The 12,865-nt window shown below is 45.5% G+C and overlaps 1 pseudogene; it reads left to right on the forward strand.

Annotated features, from left to right (window-relative positions):
- Positions 1-232: 232 nt before the first annotated feature.
- On the forward strand, positions 233-9,115 carry LOC119407210 (transmembrane protein 234 homolog; annotated as a pseudogene).
- The last annotated feature ends 3,750 nt before the right edge of the window (positions 9,116-12,865 follow it).

Below are 12,865 nucleotides of genomic sequence, written 5' to 3' on the forward strand. Positions count from 1 at the left end.
AAATACGTGGTAATGCGTAATACTCATAGCATTTAAAAAGATAATGCCCGATTATTTAGATACCAGTCACTTATCTCAAAGGCCATGTACACAGCAAGCGCCGAACCATGGCCGAACACGTCGTGGTCGCCATGTTTAAAACACCGCTTTCATAACCATGGCAACTGCGACTGCACAAATGGTGGCAATCGTAAAAGAGCACTCTGAAGGGCCTCACAAGAACTCGTGTGTTTCGTGGATTAATGAAGTCTTTATTTAAACGCGCTGTCGTAATAATTGCCGGGCGTTTCAGTGAACATTCGGTAATTGTGCTGCGCGGTAATTAAGCGCTGTCGAGATGCTTGACCCTGGTATGTCATCTCTGTTAATTCCCGTTACTTTGCATGTGCACGACAGTGTAATCCTAAAGCAAGTTCCAGCTATAATGCTACGTGTGCCTCTTGTATTCTATTCCACGCCTCACGGTTCATTTACTGCATCCATCTATCCTCTACATCGCGCCCACACTTGTCACCTATGAAGTTTCGCTGTCATACACTGCACTGATGCTGATAGACTCAGAACTGTTTTGACTTGCCGGTGCTCTAGTGGTCATATTGCCTGACTGCTGACCCAAAGGTCGCAGGAATCGCATCCCGGCCGCGGCGGCCGCATTTCGGCGGAGGCGAAATGCTAGAGGCCCCTGTATTGGATTAGGTGCACGTGTGAAGGACCACGGGTGCGTCCCTCATATTCATATCGTGATTTTGGCACGTAAAACCCCAACAATTATGTTGTGTTTTGACTTGCTGTAACTGTATGAAACGAAGGCGATAAACATGGGCAATTAGCTTCAACCAAAGCGCTGGCATGACATCATCGTTGCGTGCTATTTGCATTCGAATACGTTGTGTGCGACTTCGCTTTCCTAAGGCAGCGCACCTAGTTACCGCCTTTGTTCTTGTTTTGCAGTCCAAATACTGTGGCTAGTGGCGGTGGCCGCCCTGTGGGGTTTCTCAGCTCCACTCACTGCGTAGAGGAGGCAAGGCGTGGAGGATATCAAACGCATGGAGCAAGCTGCGCCAGTGGCTCGTGAAGTGAAGTTCTTCTCGCCACCAGGCCGCAGGTAAAAAAGGGCTTGATTGCTTACCTGACATTTCAGCTAGAGCACACGTGAAAGAACAGGATGTTTGGGGCTCTCAATACGTCTTAGATAAGATTGGCGCTGCTTGAATAGTTTTAATGGTGTGGGAATGTTTACATGGAAGATACATACATGTTGTTGGTTAGCACATTATTATTGTGACATTATCCTAGTAATCACAATAACTGGAAAGTTAGTTAGTGAGTAAGTAATGTGTTCCAAATCCCTTTTGACTCAGGGCAGGCATTTTAAGCGTCACAGGAAAGAAGAAGAATTATATGTTATGTATATAGCTTTTGTTGTTCTGTTCAATGCACTGACGTTTCATGGTGTCCATACACAGCACACAGAAATAGTTTGGTCAAGGTCGAGCCAAGCCGTGTTGGTTGATTGGCATAACAACTGTGGAAGCACAAACACACACCGGGGAATAACTGTTTGATCAAACATGGGGAAGGTGGACCCATTCTTGTAAAAAAATGCAATCCTTAGGCAAGACCACGATGGCTTTTTCATCAACTGGGAAGCTTTCTTTCTGTGAAATTTGTACAAATTGTGTTGTAGCATTGTGCTACAAACAGTGGCTATTTTTTTTTTCCTTCATAAATGTCCTCCACCTTTCAGGCTTCCATAGAACTGAATTGACATTCATTAGACTGGGAGTGATTCATCAACATAAAACTCGGCTGCTATGACAGCATCGAGCTAAAACAGGAAATAATGTGATCTTCTCGAGTCTGCGTTGTCATTTGCTGTGCACACGAGATTGCCGTCATCCGCAACCTTCGAAATATGTGCACATTCGCCACCCCTTGCAAAGGCTGCATGGTGTGCAAATTCCCAAGAGCCGAAGCCGCATAGTAGAGTAGTGGTTAGCATGACCAGTGCTTGAATGGACACAGCCACAGCAGCATGAGTTCACGTTTTAAATGCACCGTGCACACAGAAGGCAAAGGACACAGGCATGTTAATAAACAGGCACTGCATGTGCCCAGTGTACCACCCTACACCACTGGTTGAAGCAAACAAACCAGAGGTGTAGTATACAGCATACCACTGTCCTGTGACTCTGTGTACATAGGGCAGAGAGGGCGCTGCATGAACGATAGGGCAAGAGAACTTGCAAACAGTGTCCAAGCATGCGCAGTCAAAGGCCACCTTTCAGCCCATTTTTGGAATTGTGGGTGCCAAGCTCTCTTCGACAGCGCTGAAGTGATTGCTAAAAGAAGCAACACGGACACTTGTGTAATTATCGAGGCGATCGTCATAAAAACGAAAGGCACAGTTTGCATCAGCGCTCCGTCAGTGGCATTATCTCAGAAGCAAATTGACTGCCTTCACCTACATCGCCCTTTGTAACCTCGGTAAAGCAGCTTGGCATACACTCCTAGCTGTATACCGGCTCGTGGTGCAACGGATTGTCCCCGCCTTGTCCCCCTGCTCAAACCACGTAAATCTCCTCTGGACTTGGCCTCCTATCGCCCCATCGCGCTTGCCAGCTGTTTTGGAAAGGTGATGGAGAGGATGATACTGACTCGCATAGAGTGGTACCTGGAGCACAACGACATATACCCTGATGCTATGATTGCTTTCGGCGTGGACGGTCTCTATAGATATGTTATTGACCTTGTCATGTCGGTACAGCAACAAAAAAGCCTAAAGAGATTATCTGTGGCAATGTTCTTGGACGTGAAAGGCTCATATGACAATGTATTGCATGAAGCCATTCTGGACGCCTTGGGTAACATTGGATCGGGGGCCGCGTCTATCACTGGATTTACAGCTATTTGAAGGACAGAACCTCTTTGTTCAGACAAAAGTGGTACAAACGCAACATTGTACTTGTCGCGGCGTACCTCAAGGTGGAGTCCTGAGCCCCATACTCTTTAACCTTGCGCTCATCAGTCTTGTTGAGGTTCTTCCGCGGTCGTGCATCTGTCAATATACGCAGACGACATCTGCATCTGGGCATCAGGGGTCACACGTCTACACGTACGAGCCAGGCTTCAGCGAGCGGCTACACTGACGGCAAACTACCTCCAAGGACGGGGACTGGAACTGTCGTCTGAGAAATGCTCACTGGTTGCGTTTATGCGCAAGGTAATGACCCCATACGTCATCAAAATCAATGGGCGCACTACCAGCTATGTGAAGACCCACCGTTTCCTGGGAGTAATCATAGATCGCGACTTGTCCTGGAGCCCCCAGATCGCCTACATGAAAAAGAAACTCGCCATGATCACACACGTCCTAAGGTTTCTTGCGCGAAAATCGTGGGGTGCATCTGTACGAGCGATGCTTCAACTGTATACTGCTCTTTTCCTCGGCTTCATGCGCTACAGTTTACCTGTACTGGGCAGGACCCAAAGAACAAACGTACGCGTACTCCTGTCGATTCAAGCACAAGCACTGAGCCTTGGGCTTCCGAGATGCGCGTTCTCAGCAGCGACTGTCGTCATCGCTCGTGATTACCCGATCACAACATACATTCGCGTCAATACTTTAAGAATGCACATAAGACATGCCCCGGATTCCATCACACCACCTCGCCTCACTTCCAGCTGCTAGGCACACTCTGCGTTCAGCGGTATTATTGCTTCGCATCGCGCAGTGATTCCCACGAACTTCACGCACGCAGCAAGACCGCCGTTGCCGTTGTGGTGTCTACATCCACTGGAAGCCCTGATAACCATTCCCGGTATACAAAAGAAAAAACAGTCGTCATATCTGGCCCTACAACAAGCCACTCTAGTGTTCCTGCATGAAAAACACAGTGGACACCTTCACAGTTACACTGACGGTTCAGTTTCTTCTACAAGCTCAGCAGGGCAGTGGTTATACGCGAGAAATCCGTCACCATAAAGTTCAAGACGTCGCATTTGACATCATCGACGGCTGCAGAACTCACCGCCATCCGTGCTGCTCTAGAGTTCGTAGTTGAAGAGCCGCCACAGGCGTGGTCAGTCTTCTCCGACTCCAATGCAGCCCTCCAGTGCATTATGTCACCTTATCGTCATGGACCAAATGAACAGTTAGTCGCTGAGATAAGACTGCTTTATCACGCGCCATTGAGAAGCAGCACAGCATAACCTATCAGTGGATACCGGGCCATTGCGGTATCTACGGAAATGACCGTGCTGATGAAGCCGCCTGATCTGCCCATGATGCTTTCCATTGTGCAGCTATACCGCTGTCAAGAACGGACGCCGCAACAAGGCTTCGTTCACTTGCACGTGAACTGACACTGGCACAGTGGAACTCGACAGAATTTACTAACGCCCGTCTTCACAACTTGGACCCGAATCTACAGCTCCGTCTTCCATCGAGAATAACTAGAGCTGAGGAGACGCTCCTGTGCCGCCTGTGGCTCGGGGTGGCCTTCACGAAGGCCTACTCATTTCGAATTGGAATGGCCAGCAGCCCGACATGTGATAACTGTAGCTGCGAGGAGACAATCGCCCGTCTTTTCTGTGAGTGTCTCGCTTCAGTGCACAAAGAGAAGAACTGTCCAAAGTGTTGATAGACTCGACAATTGTCCACCGTCGGAGGAAAAGATCTTAGGATACTGGCCGAAACTGTCCTCGGCACGGAAAGCTTTGAAAGCGTTGTTGCGCTTTTTGCGCAATACTAGTCTCATAGACAGACTTTAAGCAGTGTCGTTTATCGTATCTTTTTTTCTTTTTTTTTTTTCTTTCTTCTCCTTATTTTGTAACGTCTCTTTTCTATGCCTTTCACTCCCCCTTCCCCTTTCCCCAGCACAGGGTAGCCAGCCCGTCTGAGAACTGGCTAACCTCCCTGTTTTTCCGTTTTTCTTCTCCTCCTCCTCCTGACTGCCTACATGACAAAGCCCCACTCTATTTAACATGGTTAAACATTTTTTTAAATCTTTGTGACCACCAGTTTTAAAACTGCAGATAGTTAACCTATATATTGTGCCGAGGGTTCCAATAAACATCAGTTGTCAGTCAGCAGTAACCTCGTGTTTCTTTCTTTCCATACATCTAGTGTTTGCTGCAACTACTCAACAAACAAACCAGGTCAGAATGTTTAGTATGTGCACGGTTTATGTTAGTTCCACAATTTCTCGCCATCTCGGCTTTATGCTTTGTGATTGGAGATATGCGCAGGTTGAGCTTGTACAATGAAACTTACATGTCACTGGGCTTGGTGACCTATGGCAACTAAATGCACCCTTGCAGAGCGTATGGTCATGCTAAAGGATAGCACTTGTGTTTATTCCAGAGTGTGGGCCTCCTTGGTTTGCTAAGGTACTGTAAGTGCTTAGACACTCAATAGCAGCTTGAATTAGTGTGACTCATAAAAAGAAAAGAAAAACATGACACATGAAGAGACAGGAGAGCACTCAGCTTCCAACTGTCTGTTTCGTGGCCTTCTGTCTGATCAGAAACAATCAGATAGAACGCCGTGAAATACACAGTGGAGTGTGTGGGTGTGTTTTTTCTTTATACGTCACAATAATTCATGCTGCTGTTGTGGGACGACAGCTTGCCCAACAGCAAACTTTGTGTTAAAAGCTCAAAGTAGTATTGTCACTTTTTAAGTAAAGATTGATTGTGTTCCTCTTCATAATACCCAAAGATAACGGAAGAATAACACTGGGATATTTGTCAGTTAACAAAATTTAATGCTTACTGATGGGATCACTGTATCTATGGTCCACTGAAACCCTAAAGTTGCTGGAAACATTTCTGGCAATGATAGAAAGGTGAATATTATGGTTAGGTCCATAGGCGTGTGCCGCGTTCCCCTTCGTGGGGGGGCGAAGGTTGTGGTGCCCCCCTCCCTATTAAATCAATGTATGGGGCAGACTTTGCGCCCTCCTCTTCTTAGGTGACTAGGAAGGGGGGGGGGACCAACCCCCCTGCCCCCCTCTGCGCATGCCTATGGTTAGGTCTGCTTCTAGTGTCTTTAAGGCCTGTTTCAGACAGTGGAGGCTTAGTCACTGTCCACTTTAGTTTGTCTTGTGGGGACCTTTCTTTTTGTTCTGGGAACGTTGTTCTGAGTACCTGTGCATCATTGTAGCTTGCAATCATGAATCCGGTGTTGCACAGTTTGCGCAATATCCAGTCCGCGGATGGTGACCACCGCCTAACCTTCGAGAGCCTCATGAGCTTGTTGCTAACGAGTGTAACATTGGCTTATAATTTTCGATGTGCTTTTCAGTACGTTGATGCCATTCCTAATAAACCAAGTGGGGTCGCAATTTATGCTCTGGCCCTTGGGTCTGCAGGTCAGTGGTGAGATTTACTGACTTCTCTACACGTGAAGTTTTTTCTCGTCTTGCTTCTGAGAGCTTACTCCGTTTCATGGATCAGGTGCTATGCTGTGGAAACTATGTGCTAAGTTCAGTCAGCAAAATGTGTAAGTCCACGCGAGACTTCATTGTTTCAAACGTAGCCTCTGCGATTGGCTTCAGCTACACACTTCCGTAACTGATCCCGGAGGCCACAATACGAAAACAAGAGATCCAGAACAACCTATTGACAACTGTATAAATAACAGGGTTTGTTTAGTTCTCTAAACACAAAGCACCTTCATTATTACTCAGTCTAAAAGCAAAAAAAAAAAAATCATATCACAGGTGGTACAATCACACAACTATTTCTTGGTGCGAATGTGTCTACCGTAAGAAGCCTCGCTAGCTTCCAAAGCATTGCACCTGATGTATGAAACGGAGTATATCTATCATTCATTCTGGCTTTGAGAAAGTGGATAGCAGATAGGCGGACAAGTTGGTTCAAATTTTTAACAATGCTTTAGCGAGATAACAAACAGGTGGGCAACAATGTTGAGAGTTGGGCCAGTTGGTACACAATTGAAGATGAGAAGCTGTTGTGTGTCTGTTGTGCTTTCAGCTCACTTTTAATCGTCAATTAGGTTGGCAGGTTGATTGATATATTCTGTCAAGTTACCTCCTTTCATTCACCTTCATCGAGTAGTGCTGCTCGAGCATTAATAAGAACTTTGAGGATGAGTTCAGCACTTCGGGGGTATCTTGGTTTGAGCTTGTTGGTATTGGTTCATAACTGAAGGAACTTTTCACTGCAAAATTGAACGAGGATAAAGAACTCATGAAACAACAGAGAGATGCCCGTCCTGTTGTTTTGTTTTTTCGTCCTTATTCAATTTGCACGGAAAAGGTTCTGTGGCAATCGATTCGTGAGGCAATGAATTTCGATCTGAGGCCATTCGGTGATTACGTAGAAAAGTGGTTCATGACTCCTTTAAGTGCATTGCGTAGCATTCTACCACAGTGATCACCTAAATGGCAATTTCGTCATTCCTTTCAGACTTGTCCTTGGCAGTGCCATTAACCAATTCTCTCAACTTCATCTTCGTTACCTTGGCTGGGCGCATTCTGGGTGAAACGACCACCAGCGCTCGTGAGTATCGCTATATGTGTAGAGTGAAGACTGTGACTTTCTACGCTGAAAGTGATGCATAATTGGAACGTGTTCACAGCATTGCCCGCTGGTTTGACTCTATGTAGTAACAGAGTTTATTAGCTTTCAAAAAAATAAAAAAAGGGATAAAGAAAATAAAAATAAACAAAAAATAAAGAACACAGCTTTCTCATATGATCACTGACAGTGAGCAATGTAGGCACTGCGACTGAAGCACATTAGAACGATGCTAGTAACCCTCTACACCGTGACCAACCTTCTGTGCACAATCTTTCATAAAATGTGGCTTGTTCATCATGGGTTCCGCAGAGGTCTTCAACGGTTAAATGTTCGAGAGCTGCTGGTCTACACCGATCTCTCTGGTTCGCACACAAAAGCCGAAAGCATCTTGCACTTCCTTACGTCGTGTTCCAACGCATGTTCTCTTTATTTACAGGCACGTACACTGGCATGGCTTTTGTGACCACAGGAGTGACACTATGCGTGGCTGACAAAGCCTGGAACCAGGGTTGACGTCCAACTTTTTTTTTATGCTAGAGCATCGAGAGAGCAGTCACCGGTGATAGCAGCACGTGTCTATCATCCATGTACACCTAGGAAAGTGAGATTGTCGAGGAATTTGTACAGAAATCGTGACATTCCAGGCTCATAGTAGGTCACCTGCTGGTACACCTTGTATTTATTTAAGTGCCAAACAGAAGTATTCAAGTGCTGTAATATTGCATGTAACTTCATCTTGCGTAGCTCGGGTCCTAATGTAGTCAGCAATACGGCGCTGTCTCGTCAACTTGCAGCTATGTGCAAGCTACGCAGATTCTAATTTTTCATGCTGGCACACGTCATTTGTTACACATTGCATAGATTCTTCTACACTAGTTCTGGACAGTGCTGCATGAGGTGTTGCAAGAGTCTGTGTTTGAGTGCATTGAAGTGTCAACTTTCTTTCTTCACGCTGCACTGAATTGGTAGTGCAGAAAAACGCGGTCACATCAACGCCTAAACGTATGCTCCCACGCACCTTCGTGTTAACTACCTACTACATGTAGAAGCGTGCAAAGCTTTTTTGTGATTCTAACTGCCGTAGTTACGTAGTTCATGGAGGATATGAAAAGTGAGCTGCAGTTAGATATGGCTAGGTTAAAAAAAATGCAGTGCGTGATGAGCATTTTATGTAAATGAAAAACTTTGAAGTGGGTGTAGTGCAAGGTACTCTAGGCTTAGCTTTCTAGTTGTCAGAAAAAAGAAATAGTAAAAATGGTGCTCCTCATTCTATTTTTGGAAATTAATTAAAAGTTGAGGACCACGCAGCATGCACTGGAATGTGAAATGATAGGAATAATACTAAAAGATCGGAGGACGGCAGAATGTGTCAGGAAAAAAAACAGGGGTTGCAAATATTCTAGTTGACATCAAGCGAACGAAATGAACCTGGGCTGGCCACGTAAGGCGTAGAACAGACAACCGGTGGACAGTAAAAGCAACAGAGTGGTTACCAAGGGATGGGAAACGTAGTTGGGGAAGGCAGGGAATTAACTAGATGGAGTGACAAAATTTGAGAAGTTCACAGGGACAATGGAGTCGGCTCGCACAGGATAGAATGAACAGGGAGAGGCCTTTTTCCGGCAGTGGACTAAAACAGGCCGAGAATTACGATGATCGATGATGAATTTTAGCTGAAAAGTGTGATGAAAGCTAGTTCGATAGAAAGCTGAAACAAAAATCACTTTGCAGACACACTTCAACATTTTTTTCGATGGTAGTAAACTAGACAAGCTCAAGGTTCTCTGGTATACACGAGATATTTCTAGTCTTTTTCTGGCTTGTGCACGTTTTGTCTGTATACTGTGATAAAAATCGAGGAGTGGGTAAGGCGCATGCAGAGCACCCGTGTCCTTGCCGCCTTTGTCTTGAAGTTGTGAGGATGGGCTAGCTTCCTTATTCTTGTCCTTATCCTTATCTGCTACTTCGCCATATATTTTCGTGCACATACCTTTGCTGAAGTTCTGTGGCCACATAATGCAAATAAAGTCACACTTTGTTTCCGGTTTATATCCAATCATTTCTTTTAATTCCTGCAGTGTGCAGGACACTGAAGGTTGCCTAATTTTGCTCGTGTAACTTCACTTCGTTAATTTTTTTCAAGGGGCTCGTTTCTTCATTAGACACAGCCAAATGAATCCGACAGGCAGTTAGACCAGAAAAAGCAGAGGGGACGTTAATTGTAGTCTTTAACTATAATGCAGCAATTGTGACGTTAATTGACGTAAATTAAAGTGGACAAAAAATCAGCCTTTTCGTCGGTGGGATCCGAACCCACGCGCAATTTGAAGTTTGTGGCTTCAGATCCGACCATTGAAAACGGTGACTTTGTCTACTTTCATTCATTTTAATTATTGTCACAGTTACTACACCACAGTTAAAGACAGCAATTAATGCCCCAATGCTCTTGCTGGCCTGATTTCCTGTTGGATTTATTTGCTTCAGTAGGTTAGTCATGCAGTTGAAGCATTGATTGAGTATTGATTTGGACGTTTAATTTATCAATTTCCCTGTCTCTGCTTGTATCGCAACCTTGTGGGCTGCAGGCTTGCAAGTTGGGCTGTCGTTGTGATGTCACCTCAGTGTTGCTTGCAAAAGTGATTTTGGGAACAGCATTTCGTCGAGTTCATCTCTAGTGATATTTTGATACTGAAAGACTGAAAGCTGTACAAACCGAACAGTTACAAAATACTGCAGCAGCAAGGGCAGCACTCTTTCTTTCGAGTTTGCTGAGTGGAAAAGAGAAATAAAAAGAAAAAAGAGCATTTCAACTAAACATGATCAAGTGTCAGTCATGTTTTTCTACAATTGTTCATGACGCTGTGCAATTTAAAAGAGGGTGTTAGAATTATAAATGTGGTGAACATGCAATGCAGTACATGATACCCATATGATTTGTTAAGGAATTAGTTTACTTGAACAGGGGAATACCGTATTTTCTCGCATATAAGCCACACCAAAAAAAACAGAAAAGTGCTTAAAAAGTGGGCTGTGGGTAATATGCAAGAGTTATACGCTTTTTTTTTTGTGCGTGTGTGGAGTTAAAGTTAGGGGTGCGAGTTATATGCTGGGGCGGGTTATATGCCAGAAAATATATTATTGCAATTTTTCATTTTATATTTGCTACATTTCATGTTGTGCATCTTACTGAGTGGCCGATCTGTGTTCATTAGCAATGAGTGTTTGACCCATTAGTGGCAAAAGGTGAAATGACGGAAGACGAAAAAACTATTCGGTCAATAAATATTTAGCACCAGGTCTCAGCACAGTAAGACCCCTTCCTTGTGAAATTCAATCACAGGGTCACCGACGTAGTTCTTGTGCTAAAGCGAATACTTTAAACATGCAAGGACAAAATTTCATGAAGGATGTTTTTGTCATAAGTGCTACTATAAGATGTACAAAACGGTGATTTGTCAAGCAGTCGCAGCAGCCTGGTCTTTGAACTTGCGTGCTGCCTCACGCTTGTGGCTGTATTCCATCTAGAACACGTCATGTCTAATAATGGAATTGTCCATTTTTGGTATTGAATCTGCACTCCTTCTCGTATGAGTACCGTGCTTTTTTTGGCACATTGTCTTTTTACTCGAGCAGCAGTAGGCCCTAGGTGAAACTTATTTGCAGGGCTTGATTTATCTTCTAGAGTGTATTTGTTGCACATACTCGGTGCATAGAACAGTGTGCGTCAGTTCACCGACATCTTTGAGGCAGAGACGATCTATTGCATGCAAGGAATTGAATGATAGATGTTTCTTTCATGTCAGGAGATGATGGTGCTGTACTTATTAGTGCAAAATGAAGCGAAAAATTTGGTGTCCATCCAACGAGTAGCATTACTACTCTATGGCAGGAAAACTCGCATGACCATGTGATGACATCTTCACGTGACAAGGCCACGATATCATGTGATGAAATGTTAAACGTGATTGCCTCATTCCTCTCTGCTTCGATGGCAGGCCTCCCAAGCAGGGTGATGCCCTTCGAGCAACGGAGATGGGCCGGCTCATTTTGTCTCAGCTTCAGCCGCGTTCGTCGCCTCCGCTCGCGCGCTTTTACCCCGGTAGAACATACGATGCGTGGGGGGGGGGGATGTTATCAATTTAGAATTTATACGGGACATGACGGCAACGGCGGAAACCCGTCGAGAGTGTTCATATAATTGCTAGCGCAATAAAAAAAAAGGTGGTTTTGATCCGACGTGGAGTCCGGGCAGGTAAGTGTGGTCGAGTGTCATTTTGTGCTCTGTATCCCATGGCAGAAAAAAATTCCACAGCATATCCACGGGGTGAATGATGATGAGTGGGGCGAAGCTCTCGTACGGCAGGATCTTGGCGGCGGCGTCGCGCAGCTTCACGCCCAGTACATCATCAACGACGTGAGATCGGCCGGTTTATACTAAAGGGTCGATGAGAGTCATGGCGACTTGCAGCTCACTTTAATTTTACATGTACGCTGTGAATTTTTTGTTTAATCACGCACAGGAGAAATCTCACCAGGCGCTAGCTTGTGGAGGTAAACAATGGCTGCTAATGGGGAGCGAGAGACAGAAGAAGTCGGCTTTTAGTTAACGCGCACGCTACGAATTTTTTATTGTTCAACAACGCACAGGAGAAATCTCCCACCGGCACCACCTTGGAAGTCAAGATCTGGTACTAGCGTTAAGACTGGTACGCACTACGACGGGGACGAACGGGTGCCGCTTTAAGGCGCTTCGCCCCTAAAAAATTTCGGGGGGGGGGGGGGGGGGGCGGGGCACGGGCCCGGCTTCGTCTCTCGGTGGACACCTAAACAGTGCTGCAAGGAAAGCTAAAGTCTGGATCATGTATATAGGAGCTGGCTCCTATATACATGTGGCGCGACGAAATACGGCGGGGCGATGCCATTTAAAGCGCGCCCATACTTTAGCGCCCATGGGTCCTTTGCGCCATCACGCGGTGATAGTCAAGCCTCTGCCACGCTGAAGCCCCTCCGAGATTTGCGTACCACCAACGGTAAATGGTGTATATAAATAGCTGGCCGTTAGTGTGCTAGAGGATGTATACGCGGTGGCCGAGCGACTAAACGCATCGCACCTCGGAGCGAGGGGCCGCAGGTTAAAATCCCCGGTCCCACTCGCACCAAAGATCTTTCATTATTTCTTTATTGCATCTACCTCGAATATTCTCTCACGGTCAACGCTGATTTTTCTATAACAACGAACCGCCGGCACTGAAGTTTTTACGAAACAAGCTCTTTAACGCCATCACGTTAAAAACACGTTAACAGATTTCCATTCGAT

This window comes from Rhipicephalus sanguineus, chromosome 10 (assembly GCF_013339695.2).
Source record: "Rhipicephalus sanguineus isolate Rsan-2018 chromosome 10, BIME_Rsan_1.4, whole genome shotgun sequence".
NCBI lineage: Eukaryota > Metazoa > Arthropoda > Arachnida > Ixodida > Ixodidae > Rhipicephalus > Rhipicephalus sanguineus.